General features: G+C 39.4%; 1 protein-coding gene across 2 annotated transcripts in view; it reads left to right on the top strand.

The window, feature by feature from the left end:
- Window positions 1-580: 580 nt before the first annotated feature.
- Window positions 581-18,477, top strand: part of NCK1 (NCK adaptor protein 1) — an 82,878-nt gene continuing 64,981 nt past the window's right edge. The window contains exon 1 of one of the 2 annotated variants that reach the window (XM_061194624.1): window positions 581-667. The gene's annotated coding sequence lies outside the window, so the exon portion shown is untranslated. Of the gene's footprint in view, window positions 703-18,477 lie in introns of both variants that reach the window. The other variant, XM_061194623.1, reaches the window with a different exon arrangement.

The following is an 18,477-nucleotide window of genomic DNA, read 5'->3' as shown; positions in this document are numbered from 1 at the left end:
ACGCACCAGGGTACTTTGAAGGCCCTCAGACTCAGCTTATTTCGGTTTGCGGCTCAAATTAAGCATATGTCTTACATTTTTCTCTCAGGTCCCCATTTCCAGGCCTTTTTGTTTGTTTTTTCTTTTTCGCTCCCCGGCCCTAAGAACATTCCGCTGGCAAGACCTTCTGGTGCAGAAACGAGAAGGAAGCTCCCAGAGCAGTCGGGGCTGAACTCGAGAAGCAGTCATTTCTGCTGTAGAGTCTCCCGTGGCGCTGAGGAGGAAGGCCCAAAGTAATAAGCCAGAACAGCCGGGGAGACAAAAGCAACAAGACTCAGGGTCAAGCAGGGAGCTTCTTGCGTTCTCACTCCCTCTCCGCGGAGCCGCCTCAGCTCGCTCCACACCCAGCACAGCGCTTGATTGACAGGGGGGCCCACCCAATCCCAGCGCGGCGCAGACAGCTTTCGCGTCAGTGGAAGGAGAGACTGAGCCTATCAGATTGGGCAGGGAGGGGGTTTCCTGCCCGCGCGGATCCACCCACGGCCTCGCGACCAGTCGGCGCTGCAGCCCCGCCCTCCCGCCACGCGCGCCCCGCCCCTCTCTTCAGAGCTACGCGGCGGCTGAGCGGAGGCCTCGTGCCGTAACGGCCATCGCGGCGGCCGCGGCGGCGTCCCGGTGCCCTCTTCAGGTGAGCTGGGGCCACCCGGGCTCGGCAGAAGGGAGGTGAGACGGTCGTGCCGGCAGGCAGACGCACAGAACAGCCTTTCCTTGCCCCGGGAATCCACACAGCCTGTTACTTGCCGCGGTGCTTCCTCTTCCCCGGCGAAGTTAGCCCCCGGGGCGCCGTCTGCCGGCCCGGAGCTGAGCCGGAGGGGGCGGGGAGGCCGCTCGGCCGGGCCTGGGCGTTTGCCTCGGAGCTCTGTGCGACCCTCCGGCCACTGCCCCGGGCGGCGCGGCCCCGCGGCCTCCCGGTCCATCCCCGGAACGTCGGGTCGGGGTGAGCGCCGCGGCCGGCCGCCCCCGCGAGGCTGGGAGGTCGAGTGTGAGGCGCGAGCCCTTCCCCGTTTCTTTTCCTCCCCGAAAGTCTTGTCGGCTGTTGTGGCGCAATCCGAGGCCGCGAAGGTAGGGACGTGGTAGTGGAGGGAAGGGGGGCGCTCACCTCCAGCCCGAGAGGAGGGGGAGGGAGTCGTTCCCCGTGCGGAGGGTGGACGTCCTCGGGATGCGCCTCCCGCCCCTCCTCCCACTCCCAGCCGTTTTCCTCCTCCTCCTCGGGAAAGCTGGGTTATTTTAATGTTATGGACCTGCTGTAGATGCGTATGCGAGTTGCTTGGGCTGTGAGCTTTTGACTTGAGTTGTAATATATCCGGTAAAAAAAAGAAAATGTATCTCGATAGTTGTTTTGTAACCTTTCTTATGTGTGTCCATGAAAGTTAAATTTGCCGTAAGAAGCTCGGGGAGCTGGATTTTGTTCGGGGCTGAGAACTCTTGACATTATAGACGCCCAATTAGTGTCGAACGAATGAACTAGTCACCTAAAAATAATTCTACCCGTTAGATTTGGTGAGAAGCCATGGGAGTTATGAAAGAATAAGGTTAAGGAGAAATTTCTAACCCCATCTTGGGTGGTGAGCAAAGAAGCTCACTCAGTGTCCGGTCAGAACGGGTAAGTGTTGCAAGAGGTATTCATTGTTAAAAATCTTACTTTGGTAGATTTATGAAAGACCAACTATACAATTTAGTAAGCACTTGGAAAGCACTGTGCCTAAAGTCTCAACCTTCAGCGAGTTCACAGAGTCAATGGGGAAATATAATCCAAGAAGGTTTTGTTTGGTAATTGTCAATAAGGTTCGGCTCTTAAACAGGCATCCCATTCAAAGTTTGATAGAAACTCAAGAACTATGCATTGGTTGATTAATATTAGTTTTATTTCATCTTGATCACAAACTTTGGGATTTTCTTCTTTGGAAAATTGTGATCTGTGAACAGCTTGCAGAATGTTCAAGATTTCTCAGCTGTGCTTGTGCATGTATTAAATTTTAAATTGTTTGCTCTATTTTTCTAAGCATTATCTTTAGTCCAGATTTTACCAGTGCTTTCAGGTCCATGTAAATAAAGCTTCAAACATTTTGTTAGATATTGAATGATGCTTTATGCCACTGGGTTCATTTTTCTTTTGAACCTTTGAGAACTTTCCTGCCAAAACTCAAGGTAGATTGATGTGATTATTGTTCTAAATCACTTGTCAGGAAGAATTAATAAATACAGTTGCAGTCCGTTTTTTTCTCTTATAGTTTAATTAATAATTTTTACAATTTACTCACCTTTATAATATGGAAAAGTACCAAATGTTGTCTACCTACACCAGAAGACTAAATGGTTATTTAGTTATTTAGTCAATAAGTAGAATTGGAGGAAACTCTTGAAATTACTAAGCATTTAACAAATTCTCTATGAATACTTTGCTGTGCTGTTTTAGGAAGACAGCTGACAGGGCCACAAATGACATTTAAAGATTATTTAATAAGGCAACAATTCTGTTTGGATGCTCACTTTATTTGAAAGATAGAATTTATAGTCTTCCCTTCAAAACTGATTCCATATGCTGACTTTGTTTTGGTGATTTTATCATGCCTTAAATTACCCAGACATAAACCTTGGTTTTATCTTTGACTTCCTCTATCCACGTAACTTAACATTGGCCAATTTTTGTCAACCATTTTCTGAAATTTCTTTCAGATATCTGTTCCTTCCCACTAGCTTTTAACTGGGTTTTCTGCCTGTCTTTTCTCCCTACTCAGTATGTCCTGCCTTCTGCCTGTTCTTAAAATAATGCTTCCAACGCCCTCACTGTTAAACCAGCAATAGTTCCCTGTTATTTACAGAGTATAGTTCAGAATTCCCAGCCTTCTAACAATCTGCTCAAAACCTGTGTTTTCTAATGATGGCACTAATTCTCTATAGGAGCTGTCCACCCTAACCAACCCCATCTCTTGTTCTCATTTAGACTTTGTATTTTTCTACCTTGGTATCTGTTGAAACTTTGCCTGTGTATAGCCTGCGTTCTTTAAAAGAAATTTTCCTCCTTAAATTAAGTGGCAAATGAAGGCAAATTTTGTTGAAGTTTCATTTTTGGTCCTTTAGTGCAACCTTCCAGATCTTTCTGTTCCCTGTGTTGTTGCTTTCCTTTGAATGCACTGCCCTTACTGTTTTATCATTCCTTTGGTTTTTAATCTTATGTGGACTTGTATCATAATACTATGGAACAATATTGTGGGAACGTTGGAATCCAACCTTCTGTTTTATAGATAGGGAAAATGTAATCCATACAGACTAACTGCACTAAAATTCAACTAGTGATGGTGGCAGAGCTGAGACTCAAACCTTGATTTCCTGCTTGACTTCTTAACTCAAGTTGTGTTATTAAAAAAAAAAAAGATTTTGTATTCTGTATGAAACTACTTTTCATCTCTTGCAATGTCATTTTGTATTGTTTGCTTCACATTACTTTGCATTTTGTGTATTAATGCCTTCTCATATAGATTCAAAACTTCTGTATGAGGGCAGGGGAACCTTCATGACTTGCATTGTTTGAATCATTGAAACAGTGATTTAAAGTCTACATAGAGACTTCTAGCTTGTTGGATGTATTAACAGCTTTAACAAAATAATATTGTCATGTCCACTGTTGAGTCCTATGACTCACTAAAAATGAATCTCTTAGAAGTTTCACTGTTGGATTTTAGTTTGTTTGGCTCTCTTGATAAAAGAGACTGAATCTTTGGGAGCCTTGAAAGTAGATGTGAACAATGACTTATTTGGTGACTAAGTTTATTGACCTAACTAAATGTTCTTTTTCTCTTTTTGGTAGAACAGTAACACTTTTACATTTTGCTATTTTGTCATTTTGTTCATCTGTCAAGAACCAGGTTATTGAGCAATCTGCTTATTGAGCAAAACATTCTGTAAACCATTTGTTCCATTTGGGGAGTTAGAGAGCTTTTATATATTTGTTCTTCACATTTTTTTCCCTCTTAACTTTAAAGTTTCTGTTAATACCAGCAGCATAGGGTTTCCTTGGTATTTTTGTTACATTGATGTAGCAAGAGTTGAATGGTATAAGACAGCACAGAAACGTATCAGGGGAAATATCTCTGGAGGGTATGCTTTACTTTTTTGGCTTGCAACAAATTAGAAGCTATTTTTCTTTTATTGTTTGGTTGTTTATAATGGCTTATTCTTATTTGTTTAAATAAATTATCTGCTAAAATAAACTGTGGAAACACTGATTCTCTTGTTCTTTTTTCCTGAAATTGTACCTAAGGAGTGCTGAATTGGATAAGTATGGTATGAATAATTTCTGCTTTTGTTCAAACAGACCAGTTGAATAAAGCAGTGAGAGTATGGCTTGGAGAGATCTTTTAAAAAATGGGTGCATTGAAAAAGTTTTTTTTTTTTTTTAATGAATCAGCCTTCCCAAACTTTCAGTACATGCATGCTTCAAAATCATGTTGCATTTAGATCAATTCAAATAATAAATATAACAAAGAATTTAATGTTCCTTGTATTTTTTGAGTATTCCAGCTATATTGTAAAAACATTTTATTAATTAAGGCACTGGAAAGGTTTTTGGAAATGCTTGATCACTTCCAGATACTATATGTTTTTAAGCAACATTTTTATTTTTAGAAACATTTAGAATACTTCCTGTACAACCTCCCCCACCCCCACCCCCCCAACCCCGAATTTTTGCTGCCCTAGGAAGTCAGATTTTGGGTTGGCCAAAAAGTTTGTTTGGAAAAACCCGAATGAACTTTGTGGCCAACCCAAATACTTTAGTTTTTCTATGTTTTTTTACATTTCTTTCACATGTTCTTAGAAAGCCCTATAAAGCCTTCCATGATTTGGCTTTTGCCAGCTTCTAGCTGCATTTCTTGCCATTATCTTTTTCCTTTAGGCTGCTCTTTGGGCCTTGAATAGCCAAGCTCTTTTTTGCCTTGGAGCCTGTGAACATGCTCTTCCCTCTGGCAGATGGCTTCTTTGGGTTAATAAGTATTAAGTTTGGTTGCTAGTAACAGAAAGACACCGAATAATAATTTCTGTCCCACACCAGAGAAATCCAGAATTTACATGACACTCATTTATTAAGTGTTATTTCCAGTTTTTTTCCTATTATAAATAACTTTGAAATAAAGATCTTGTGTATAAGACCTTAGAAAATTTTCCTTTTGATTAATTCCTGTTGTGGGATCCAATTGAAAGTTCCATTAATTTCTTTAAAAATTTGTTTAGAGAAAGTATCATCATGTTTTTTAAAATTGCAAAGTGCCCAAATTTCAGTGTATCCCTAATGAATTTTCCCAATTGTAGACATAGGCCCATTACCCAGATCAAGGTATAGAACGTTCCTAGTGCTCCAGAAGGCTCTCTCATGGGTCCTCCCAATCTGTATCTCCTCCCCGCCCCCCCACCCCCCGCAAAGTAATCACCATTTTGACCTATGTCACCATAGGTTATTTTTGCCTGTTTTTGAACTTAATATAAGTGGAACCATACAGTATATACTTTTGTGAATGGCTGCTTTTACTTAACATTGTGTTTGTGAGACTCACCCATGATGTTGGGTACAGCAGTAGTTGGTCTTTTTCACTGATGGCAGCATTTTGTTGGATGAATACATACATTAAAAAAAAAAAATTCACCATTAATGGATGTTTGACATACTTCGTTTTTTTTTAGCTGTTGTGAATAAAGCAGCTATGAACATTTACTTACAAGTCTTTTAGTGGACATACACCCTCATTTCTTTTGAGTATATATACGTGGGAGTAGAATTGCTCTGTTTTTGTCTACCAGTTTTTTTTTTTTTTTAATTTTTAATTTTTTCAATTTTTTGGCTGCATTGGGTCTTCATTGCTGCATGCGGGCTTTCTCTAGTTGCAGCAAGCGGGGGCTACTCTTCATTGCGGTGCGCGTGCTTCTCATTATGGTGGCTTCTCGTTGCAGAGCACTGGCTCTAGGTACGTGGGCTTCAGTAGTTGCAGCATGTGGACTCAGTAGTTGTGGCACACGGGCTCTAGAGCGCAGGCTCAGTAGTTGTGGTGCACGGGCTTAGTTGCTCTGCGGCATGTGGGATCTTCCCGGACCAGGGCTCGAAACTGTGTCCCTGCGTTGGCAGGCGGATTCTTAACCACTGCACTACCAGGGAAGTCCCTTTCTACCAGTTTTTGAACCTGATTGAACTAGTTCTCTGGCTGCTCCATAGTAGTTTCCTGGGATTTCTCTCTTTACCATAAAACTAGTGATTCCCTTTGCCTTAAATCTCTTATTTCCTGTGAATCATGTAATTCCTTTTTTTTTTTTTTAATTGTTTTGACCCCTTCTTTTGATGGGGTATAGTAGATTCCTGTGAAAAGTTGAGATCTGTGTTAATAAAAACCCCTTTATTTATTTATTTATTTATATTTGGTCTTCCCACTGATTTGGTTGGTTGGGTAAGGAGTTGTAGGTTGGAAATAATTTCCCTTCTGAATTCTGAAGGCATCTCTCCATTGTTTTCTAGCTTGTGACCCATTTAAGAATTCTGAAGACATTCTGATTCCTGATCCTGTTTTTTGCCTTTCTGGAATTTTGTAAATTTCATGAGGGTGTGACTTGGCATACATCTATTTTTGTGTGTTTCCTTAAATATTATTCATTGTGCCCTCCAAATCTTGCCAAATTATGTTCATCAGTTCTGGGAAATTTTCTTGAATTTTTTCATTGATGGTTGGATTAATCTGCTAGGGCTGCCATAACAAAATACCGTAGACTGTGTGGTTTAAAGAACAGATACTAATTTTCTCACAGTTTTGGAGGCTAGAAGTCCAAGATCAGGGTACCGTCAGGGTTGGTTTGTGATGAGTTCTCTTCTTGGCTTGTAGACAGCTGCCTTCTCAGTGTGTCCTTACAAGGCCTTCCATGGAGAGAACTGTATCTTTCCTCTTATTTTGAGTATACCAATCCTGTTGGATTAGGGCCCCACCCTTATGACCTCATTTAACCATAACTACCTCCTGAAGGCCGTATCTCCAAATACCGTCACACTGGGGGCTAGGGCTTCAACATATAAATTTTGAGGGGACACAGTTCAGTCCATTACAGTGGTTTACTCTTCTCCCTTTTGTATCTCTCTCTGGGAAACTTCTGTTCATTGTTTGGATCTCTTAGACTAGTCCTCTGATACTCCCTTTTTCTCTTACTTTTCACCTCCTAGTCTTTTGGCTCTATTTTATATGGGAGGCTTTCTTAACTTTATTTCCTAAGCCTTCTGTTGAATTTTTCATTTTTTGCTGTGAAGATTTTGATTTCCCAAGAGTTCTTTTTGTTCTCTTAAAGATTCTCTTTCATAGAGAGCATCTTGTGCTTCTGTCATGGACGCATTGTCTTCTCTAATTTCTGAGGCTATAAATAGCTTTTTTAAAAACTTTTTTTTTTTGCAGCCTCTGTTCCTTCTAAATTGGTCTCCAGCTTTTATGTTGGAGACTTACTTCAGGTGTCAGTAATCAATCCTTGGATGTTATCTAGTGAGTGAAAGTCTGAATTGATGGGGACTTGAAGACTTTGAATTTCATTGCATGGTGGCCCAAGTGAGCCATTTTTTGAGAAAACCCTGATTGATGTGCAGGAGGTGTTTTCCTCTTGGGTCAGGTTCATGAAGGAAAACTCAAATCTGCTTGAGGTCTGAAAGTCTGGCCACCAAGTTTTTTGGTTTGAGGGATTGGATTTCTCATTCCCCTACTTTTGGTAGGGTATGCAGATCTTTAATTATATCTGGTGAGCCCTAGTTCAGAGTGGAGTAACCAACCAATCAGAATGATTTTACATTTTTAAAGGGTTGTAAAAAAAGAAGAATATGTGGCAGAGACTGTGTGGCCCGTAAAGACTAAAACATTTACTATCTGGCCCTTTACAGAAAAGGTTTGCCTACCTTGTTCTGGTTGTAATGGTTCTGATTTCCTTTTATAAAGCTTCTAGACTACTACTACTTTTACTCCCACTCAAGCTTCAGTTTACAATCTTGGAGCTTCCTGAAGCTATTTGTTTTAATTTAGTCTAGTGCATATCATGGAAGTTATGACTAAGAATTGGTAGGATATACTCTATTATCAGAGATATGAGATTTTTTAACGTAAAATCTCAAGAAGTAAGAAAAGCAAAATACTGAAGAAATAAATCACAACGCATAATGAGTGTACGTGTGCATTGTTCTTTTTCTTGTCATCTAAGTGCAGAACATAAGTGCGTATACTTTGAAGAATGGGGAAAGGGGCATTGAGAACAGGCCCAAGTCATGTTTTAAATGAGCAGTTTTCATCAGCTCTCTCTGTAGTTGGTAAATCATAACTGGCAGAATAAATTGGCTCCAGACAAGAAGCTGTTCCAGGCAGTAATATACATATACGTATATATGTGTAAGTGTGCATATATATGTGTGTGTGTGTGGTTGTATTTGTCCACCTGATATCAGTCAGAAACGAGAGAGAGAATTAATGTAAGCCACGTGGCAGGGTGGGAGAAACAGGAATTGCATTGTTATAGGAAATAAAGTAAAATGTCTGTTCCTTTAAGTGCTAGCTGCTGAAAAACTGTTATGTTTAGTCTTAATTGTGTGAGCAGTCTCATCACAGGTTTCTTGTATAATACTTTTCTTTCCTTTAAATGGTGTCTTGTCTTTAGTATTTATCTCCGGTTTTTTTTTTTTTTTTTTTGGCTGCATGTGGCATGCGGGATCTTAGTTCCCCGACCAGGGATCTAACCTGTGCCCCCTGCATTGGGAGTGCAGACTCTTAACCACTGGACCACCAGAGAAGTCCTTATCTCTGTTATTATTATTATTTTTTACAAATTTATTTAATTAATTAATTTATTTTTGGCTGCGTTGGGTCTTCGTTGCTGTGCGCGGGCTTTCTCTAGTTGCGGCGAGTGGGGGCTTCTCTTGTTGCGGAGCACGGCCTCTAGGCGCACGGGCTTCAGTAGTTGTGGCTCGCGGGCTCTAGAGCGCAGGCTCAGAAGTTGTCTCCCACAGGCTTATTTGCGGCATGTGGGATCTTCCTGGACCAGGGCTCGAACCCATGTCCCCTGCATTGGCAGGTGGATTCTTAACCATTGCACCACCAGGGAGGTCCTCTCTGTTATTTTTTAATATGTATATTCCAGACTTGTTTCTATGAGTATACAAACTCCTGCTCACTTAAAATAGGATCACGTGCTACATTTTGTTTTCTAACTTGGCTTTTATAAACATCCTTTCGAGTCAGTATATATAAGTTTAAAGATTCTAGAGTCAGACAACTTGAATTCCAGTATAGGCTTCATCACTTTGTTTGGGCTTAGGCGTCTATAAGCCTCATTCTTCTCATCTGTAATATGGGGATGATACTTAATCAAAGGATTATTATAAGGTTTACATGAGAATTCATGAATCCACTTAACTGCTAAGCAGTGTTTGGTGTACATTAAGAGCTTTAGAATCAATTTTAGATGTAAAATAACAGAGTTCAAAAGTATAGATGTTGTAAATGTTGGTAACTGTTGCCAAACTACTATTCAGAAAAAACATACGAATTTATATCTTCACCAACAAATAGTGTGCCTTTACTTTGCATAATTATTCTAATTTTTGACAACCTGGTAGGTGAAAAAGTGGCAGAACTAAAAGGAGAATTAGACAAATTCATAAGTATAATTTGGGATATTTTAGTATAACTCTGAGTAATTAGTAGAACAACAAGACAAAAAAGTCAAAAGATTTGAACAACATAACAAATGAGTCTAATTACATGCATAGAACATTTCACCCAGCACATGAAGAATACAGATTTTTTTCTAGTGCCTATGGAAATTTCCCCGCAAATTGACATATGCTGGACCATAAAAAACATGGAAATAATCAGTTCTAGAATATGTGCTCTGACATGTTGGAATTAAGCCAGAAATCGATTACAAAAAATAATTAGAAAATGACATGTCAACTGTTTGGAAATTAGACAGTATACTCCTAATTAACCCAGGGATTAAAGAAGAAATAACATTAAACTCTTCTGAACTGAATGATGAAAATATGACATAACTTAAGGGATACAGGTAATCCATGCTTAAAGGAACATTTATAGCCTTATAATGCATATGTTAGAATAAAGGCTAAAAATAATTGAAAAGATTACTGTGTAAAGATGGATGAGTGAAAGATGCATTTACTTTTTCTCCCCTCCAAAGCCTACCAAGGCGATTGATCATATAGGATATTTTTTAAAGGTTGGAACTGCATAGGTAAAGAGAATGGAAGAAGCAATGAAATTTGGAAGCTGGAAAGCAACAGCCTGATAGAAACATTTTAGTAGATTTAAAAATGTTCAATCCTAAACTGGCAGTAGGAAAAATGGAAAAGAATCCTCACGCTCAGGAATTGGCAGCATCAGGTATTCTTGTGGAAGAGGGGCTAAGAGTGGTGCTAAAAATAGAAGGATTCCTTGAAAGTCTGCTTAAGAAGCCAGCTCAGTTAATCATAATAGCCAAAAAGTAGAAATGGGCCAAATGTCCATCAACTGATAATGGGTAAATAAAATGCATATTGCGATAAACAGCAATGAAGTACTCATACATGTTATAACATGAATGAACCTTGACAATATGCTTATGTGAAAGAAGCCAGTCACAAAAGACCATGTATTGTATGATTTTATTTGTATGAAATATCCAGAAAATACAAATCTATAGAGATAAGGAGTAAATTAGTCGTTGCCTAGGGCTGGGAATAGGGGAGATTAGAGGGAAATGGGAAATGACTGCTCAAGGGTATGGGTTTCTTTTTTGGTGTGATGAAAATGTTCTAAAATTGATTGTGATGATGGTTGCACGACTGAATATACTAAAAATCATTGAATCATATGCTTTAAATTGATCACTTGTGTAGAATTTGAGTTATATCTCAGTAAGCTATTACAAAAAAAAACAACAAAAAGGCAGCATGAGCCTAGATCTCTTTGTCAATATGTATAGCTAAGTGACTGCCCTCTTTACTGCGGCAGCAGAAGACTGAAGATTTATCCTCTGCAGTGGATAAAACACAGTGTCTCTGAGAGAGGGGTAGATACTAATGTAATTGAAGACCAGGTATCCTACAGTAAACACCTGGATTAAGTGAATGTGCTCAATGTTAGAACCCTTATTGAGGTCCCTTCTCCTCTTGGGGTCCCAGAATCCTGACAATCAAGTAGGAACTTAGAGGATGATTCTCTTAGTAGAACCAAGGAGAAAAACTCTGAAGTTATTCACAGTCAGTTTTTAGGGCCCTGGTTTTAAATATGAACGAGACAATCAAGGATCACCAGGTTCATGAGGAAAGCTTTTAATATAAGAGACCAAAACAAATAGAAAAAAAGAATTTGGAGCAATAAGAACTAAAAAAACAGCTCTTGAAAATTAGAGGGTAATAGTAAGAAGAAAATACTCTAAAAGAATGGAAGTTAAAGTAGAGGAGACCTTGCATAAAGTAGAGGAATAGATGGAAAACAGGGAAAAAAAAATATGTAATTCAAAGGTCAGTCCAGGAGATCAACTTCCAAGCAACAGAAGTGCTGGTGAGAGAGAACAGAGAAAAGAGTGGAAAAGAAATAACAGTGAAATATTCAAGAAAAATACCCAAAGTTGAGGAATATCATTTTGCATATTGAGAAGCCTTCTGGGTTCTCAAGGAAAATGGATGAAAACAGATAAATGTACTTTGAATTAGGGTCTAGCCAGGAAAATGGAGACCATACTACTTATAACAGAATTGTGTAATATAAAGAATTGTTTAGCCACATGTTATGGGTTGAGTTGTGTCCCCGCAAAAAGATATGTTGAAGCCGTAACCTGCGGTACCTCAGAATGTGACCTTGTTTGGAAATAGAGCCTTTTCAGAGGTAATCAAGTTAAAGTAAGGTCATTAGAGTGTCCCTTCAGCCAATATGACTGGTGTTCTTTAAAAACAGTGGGGAAATTTAGACATAAGTTTGGACACAGGCATGCACAGAGGGAAGATGGCCATCTACAAGCCACGAATGCCTGAGACTACCAGAAGGTAGGAGAGAGGCCTGGAACAGATCCTAACTAATACCTTCAGACAGAGCATGGCCAATACTTTGATTTCAGACTTGTGGCCTCTAGAACTGTGAGATGGATTTCTGTTCTAAGCCAACCCAGTTTGTGTTACTTTGTTATAGCAGCCCTCAGAAACTATAATAGACTAGGTAATTGGAGAACTGAAAAGGCAATGAGGAACTCTCAGGTATCACAAAGATAATTAACTGTAGGAAGTAATTACTAGCCCCTAGGGTTGGGAAAACAAAGAGAAGAGATTGGAATTATTGGAATTGAGAAGCTTGAAGAGTGGCCCTGAGGAACTGGAACTCAAACTTCTGAGGAGTTGCTGCCTGCTCAGGAAGTATAAGTATTTTAGGAGACTTGATAAGGCTGGTCTGGGAATGGCAGGAAAAACACAAAAGCAAAAAGTTGCTAACTGGAACCAATTGCTGATACTGGAACCATTGCTGTTTCCAGAGTGAAGGTTGACAGTTGATACTGAGCTGAAGGAGTATCTCCCTGTTCCCTCCTTCAATCTTCCGGTGTCTTTCTAGTGTCCCTTTTAGGCAGAGTCTAACAGGAAGCCAGCTAGCAAAGAACTGTGATTTGCAGGGTTCCAGCCCCTCAGCATTACAAAGCAGAGTAGAGAAGAGTAGGTTTGAAGTCTAGGACAATAGCTTAATAACCAGTACACACAGACACTGAGGTATTTCATTGTGAAATTTTGGAATACATGGGACTCTAAGCTTCCGGAGGGGGAGAAAGATCTATAAGCTTCTGGAGGGGGAGAAATGGGTCCCTCAACTGCAGAGATTGAGTATTCTCAACTGCACTCACAAGCCAGAAGACAGTGAGCAAGGCCCTTAAATTCTGAGGGAAAATGATTTCCAAGCTAGATTTCTTTACCCAGCCAAATTATTAAGTACAAGTATAGAACGTAGGCATTTTAAGATGTGCAAGGTCTCCAAAAATTTCTCTTCCTCACTTCCTTCTCAGAAAGCTATTGTGTGATTTGCTCCACCCACCAAAAGGAAGGAGTAAACTTCAGTGGAAGAGGCAGGTGAGCAATATAGGAGACAGGAAATCAAATTCTAGAGGGACAAAGGGGATTCCTAAGGTTATAAAGAGAATTCCCTTAATGCTAACTGATTATCAGATGAAAGAGCAGTAAGTCTGGATTTGAACAGGTGAGAAGCCCTGGTAGTTTTATGACAGTGAAACTAATAAAATACCTTATGTCTGTATCTCTTAATTAGGCAATTGGCAAAGAGTTTGAAATTGAATTAGTGATGTCTTTTGTTTTCTTAGCTTTTTATATTGGAGTATAGAGCTTCATTCTGGAATTACTTCTCTCTTGTACTCTCCCTTAGGTGATCTCGTTTAAGCCTATGATTTTAAATAGTATTGATATGTGGCTGACCTCTTGCTCAGGCAAGACCTCTGCTCTGAGCTCCAGAGTCATATATTGTATCCATTATCTACTACTGTGTAAAAACCACTCCAAAACTGAATGGTTTAAAACAATAATCATTTTTCTTCTGCTCATAGATCTACATTTAGGCAGGACTTGGGTGGAGATGCCTTGTCTCTGTTCCAAGTGGTATCATCTAGGGTTGCTTGCTCATAATGCTGACAAATTGTTGTTAACAGTTGACTGTGAGCTCCTTGGCTGGCTGTGGGCTAGGGCAGCAGTCCCCAACCTTTTTGGCACCAAGGACTGGTTTCGTGTAAGACAATTTTTCCACGGACCGGGGTGGGGGTGGCGGGGATGGCTCATTCGGTAATACGAGTGATGGGGAGCAGCAGATGAAACTTTGCTTGCTCGCCACTCACCTCCTGCTGTGTGGCCCGGTTCCTAACAGGCTGTGGACCGGTACTGGTCCGTGGCCCAGGGGTTGGGGACCCCTGGGTTAGGGGCCTTGGTTCCTCTCCATGTAGATCTCTACGTAGGCTGCTTGGGGTTCATCATAGCATGATGGCTAGGCTCCAAGAACAAGCATCTTGAGGGTATCCAGTAGAAGCTGTAACACCTTTTATGACAGCCTTGGAAGTTGCATAGCTTCACTTCTGCATAGTAATAAGCCTGCCAATATTCAAGGGGAGGGAAATTGTCCTCCCCATTAAGAGGTGGTGTCTAAATTACATAGTAAGAGAAGCATTGAAGATATTGTCTCAGCTGTCTTTGGAAAATACAATATGCCAAATACATCAAGCTGTTTCCTTGATTTTGCCACTTGTATATATATCCCATAGGTATTTTGAACTTAAAACAATCAAAACAAATTCTTGATTTCCTTACTCTTAAACTGTACCCTTTCCCTGCTGCCTCCATTAGTTCATTCTTCAATCGTTCTCATTTCATTCAATGGTATTGCCACTCACCTAGTAGCTAAAACTCAGGTGTCATACCTGATTCCCTTACTTCCCACACTTCTAATCCATCTTGTCTCTTCGAACTCCAAATACATCTTGAATTCTTCTGTTCTCTGTCTACATAGTCACCATACCGCTCAAGTCCAGGCTACCAAGCTACCATCATCTTTTTACTTGGACTCCTGTCGTTATTTATTTGAGATATAATTGACATTTTATTAGTTTCAGGTATACAGTGTAATGATTCACATTTGTATTAACTGCTCTTCTAAAAAATTGTGGTAAAATACACATAACATAAAATTTACAGTTCTAACCGTTTTTAAGTGTATATAGTTCAGTAGTGTTAAGTATATTCACATTGTTGTGCAACCAATCTCCAGAACTTTTTCATCTTGCAAAAACGAAACTTTGCATTCATTAAACAACTCCCCATTCCCCCAACCCCTGGCAACCACCATTCTACTTTCTGTTTCTATGAGTTTGTTTGCTCTAGTTATCTCATTTAAGTGGAATCATTGGCATTTGTCTTTTTATGACTGCTTTATTTCACTTAGCATAATGTCTTCAAGGTTCATCCATGTTGTCACATGTGCAAAATTTCCTTCCTTTTTAAGGCTGGTAATATTCCATAGACTATATATACCGCATTTTGTTTATCTATTCATCTATTGATGGATATTTAGGTTGCTTCCACTTTCAGCTGTTATGAATAATGCTGCTGTGAACATGAATGTACAAATATCTGTTCAAGTCTCTTTTCAGAAATTGCTGGACCATATGGTAATTCTCTATTTAATTTTTTGAGGAACTGCAATACTTTCTTTTGAGGAACTACCATCCCTCCCTCCCTCCCTCTCTCCTTCCTTCCTTCCCTCCTTCCCTCCCTCCCTTCCTTCCTTCCTTCCCTCCTTTCTTGATAGTAGCTATCCTTTCATATGCTTTTTGGTCACTTGTATATCTTTAGAGAAATGTCTATTGAAGTCCTGTATTTAAAATTTTTGTTGTTACTGTTGTTGAGTCTTAACTAGTCTTTGTATTTCTACTGGTTTTTTTTCCTTTTAACTAATTCTTTATATGGCAGTCAAAGGTTAAGATTTCTGTATTAATCGTGATATGCTAACAGCTTTAATAAGCACAAATCTTAGTGGCTTAACACAGTGGAAGTTTAAATTACTTTTTCATGTCAGTCTAGTGTATATGTGTGATGGAGTAGGAGTGGGGATACCTCTGCTCCATGCAGTAATTCAGGGGCACAGGCTACTCTATCTTTTAAAATTATCACTATCATCACAATATGACTTTTGAGGCTGTCTTGAAAAGGGAAGCAAGTATGGAGGAAGATTTTAGGGCCCACTAAAAAGTGGCGTATATCACTTTCACCCACATTCCATTGGTCAGAACTGAGTCCCATGACTCCATCTAACTACAGAGGCGGCTGGGAAATGTAGTATAGCAGTGTGCTAATGAAAGAGAGAACACAGATATTAATGAGCACTAGTAGTCTCTGTCACAGTGTGTATTAGATTAGAACTCCCTTGCTTAAAACCCTTTAATGACTTCTTATTACCCATAAATAAAATTAGCCTATGTCTGTTCCAACCTTATTTTGTACCATTTCCCCCTTATTATTCTCAAGTTACGTTAGAGTAGGTCATTTCCCATAACATGCCAAACATTTTTTCCTCCTGGAAACTATGTGTTTTGTAGTTTCCTTTGCTTGGAGCACTCTAAGTATTTAGATGACTCCCTCCTTTTCATCTTCAATATCAGCTTAAAATCCATCTCTAACTAAAATCCCAAACAAAAATAGCTCTCCTATTCTCTGTCCTTTATGATAGCACTGTGTTTACATCTATCACAGCATTTATCACAATGTATAACTATTTTATTTGAAAAAAAATTTTGTTTGCTTTACTTGTGTCCTCTGCTAGAAAGAGATGTCTTTCTCACTGTTGTATCCATGCAGCACCCAGCTAATGCTTAGCACGCTCTAGTCATTCAGTAAATGTGTTGTATGAATGAATGACTGTTATACAGAACAGACTGAAGTGGAGAGACTGGAGTGAATTATAACCAAGACTTCTAATGGTAATTTAGGTGAATTGCTGAGGGCTTGGGTTTTAGTGGCGGCAGTGTCAATGGAACAGAAAAGGATGAACAGGAATCAAAGGAAAAACCAACACAAATTGCTGTGTGACTAAAGTGGGGAGTCTGGGTGAAGGGGATGATAGTGATTTGTAATTAACAGATGAGTAAAGAGGATAGAAGAGTTGGTGTTTTGGAGATAATGATGAGTTGGGATTGATGTGTGTTGAGTTTGTGGTGATAGCAAGACTTTCATGTAGAAATGTTGAGGAACAGTAGCTTGGATTAGAGCACACAATTGAAATTATAGATTTGCGAATCAGTTGGCCCAGGTGATAAGATGAAGCCATAAAAATGGATGATCTACTGAGAGGGAGGGTATATGTTGACAAGAGCAAGGGGAAAAAAAAGAGAAGCCAGATACGGAAACCAGGAGTAGGTAGAGAGGGAGGAGAACCAATTTAATACAGGGTTAAGGAAACCAGGAAGTTTCAGAAAGAAGAAAGTTTAGCTTGACTGCTGCTAGTGTGGCTATTCTTTGTGATACGCATTTGAAGCTTCTGAAATGTCACCTTTCCTGAAGGTTATAAAATGGTGATATTAATATCTGCTTCATAAGGTCGCTGTGAGGATTATTAACATACTATACTAAAAGCAGTTAGTGTAGTTGCTCTTTTTAGTACGTGTCCATTAAACGTTTTGAAGTGAAATACAACAAGACAATACTGTTAAGCATCAAGAAGGCATTGTAGAGGAAAAAAAGGCTTCTGGGCTTGCTGTAGCATCTTTTCTTTAGAGATATATTCTTTTTAAATGTTCCAGTAAGTTAGAATTGTACTAAAAGCCTATATAGAGATAACATTTATGAATTTATTTTGAAGAGTTTTTAGTAGGAATTTTCTGATCTGAAAATATACAGAATCATAGCAGTACAATGGCGGTTCATCTGTTTACGCTTCTTAACCACATCCTTTTACTGAATCTTATTCCGGAAGCATTTATAATGCAGGTGATCCTTTGAAAGGCATTGTCCTTTAAAATGGGTTGAGATTAAATTCTTATTTAACACTGAAATGAAATGAAGGTATACTTAAAATGGAAATATAGTTTTATATGCCAAATTGTGCTAACTTCTTAGAGCATTTGACTTTTGGTAGTGGAACTTGGTCATAGGTAGTGTGGAGAAATTCGAGTTCCTTTTTGCAGCTGCCACAGGATTCTGTCTCCAGATAATCAAATAAGAGCCATTTACACAAGGGGAAGTGGGAGCTTTCCTGCATTCCTTTTCATTATCTTTTTGTTTAGGGAACTTTGGCAGGTTAGCTGGGCAGAGTTTGGTTGTTCCATAGCTTGCATGACCAGTCTTTTTTTTTTTTTTTTTCTTTCTTCGCATCTTAACATGTATTATTATGGAAGAAAGTCACTTATTGTTGCCTTTTCATGATCAATAGCAGTCTATAAGTAAGAGTAGTAGTTTGGAATAAAGGGTAAGGCAAAAAGGCTGGTAGGCAAGGAAAGAAGTATTTTAAAATGAAGGAGAGGAAGGGAAAAAGAAGCTGAGAGATAATTGGTGAATAGAGCTTTTAAAGTTTATCTTTCCGTTTGCCTCGGGGTTTCAACTTGCAGTGAATTAGCCGTTGAAAATTGCTTTGCCAGTAGCATATAATTGGTGACTTTAAGGTTATTTGCTACCTGGAACGGACATAATTTCTTAAAATTCAGATATAACTATCATTAAATTTATACTTTCTTAAAATTGGTCATGGAATTTTTAGCATTAGGTGGGAGGATAGGGCAGGGAAAGAGGATTATGTAGAATGCACTGTACTAAGTGTTTTATGTATGACTTTGTTTAATCTTCACAACAACCCTGTAAGTAGATGTTACCAAAGCACAGAGAGATTAAGTAACTTGCTCAAGGTCACACACATAATA

Source organism: Eubalaena glacialis, chromosome 6, assembly GCF_028564815.1.
Source record: "Eubalaena glacialis isolate mEubGla1 chromosome 6, mEubGla1.1.hap2.+ XY, whole genome shotgun sequence".
Lineage (NCBI taxonomy): Eukaryota > Metazoa > Chordata > Mammalia > Artiodactyla > Balaenidae > Eubalaena > Eubalaena glacialis.
This window is presented reverse-complemented; position numbering and strand designations above follow the sequence as displayed.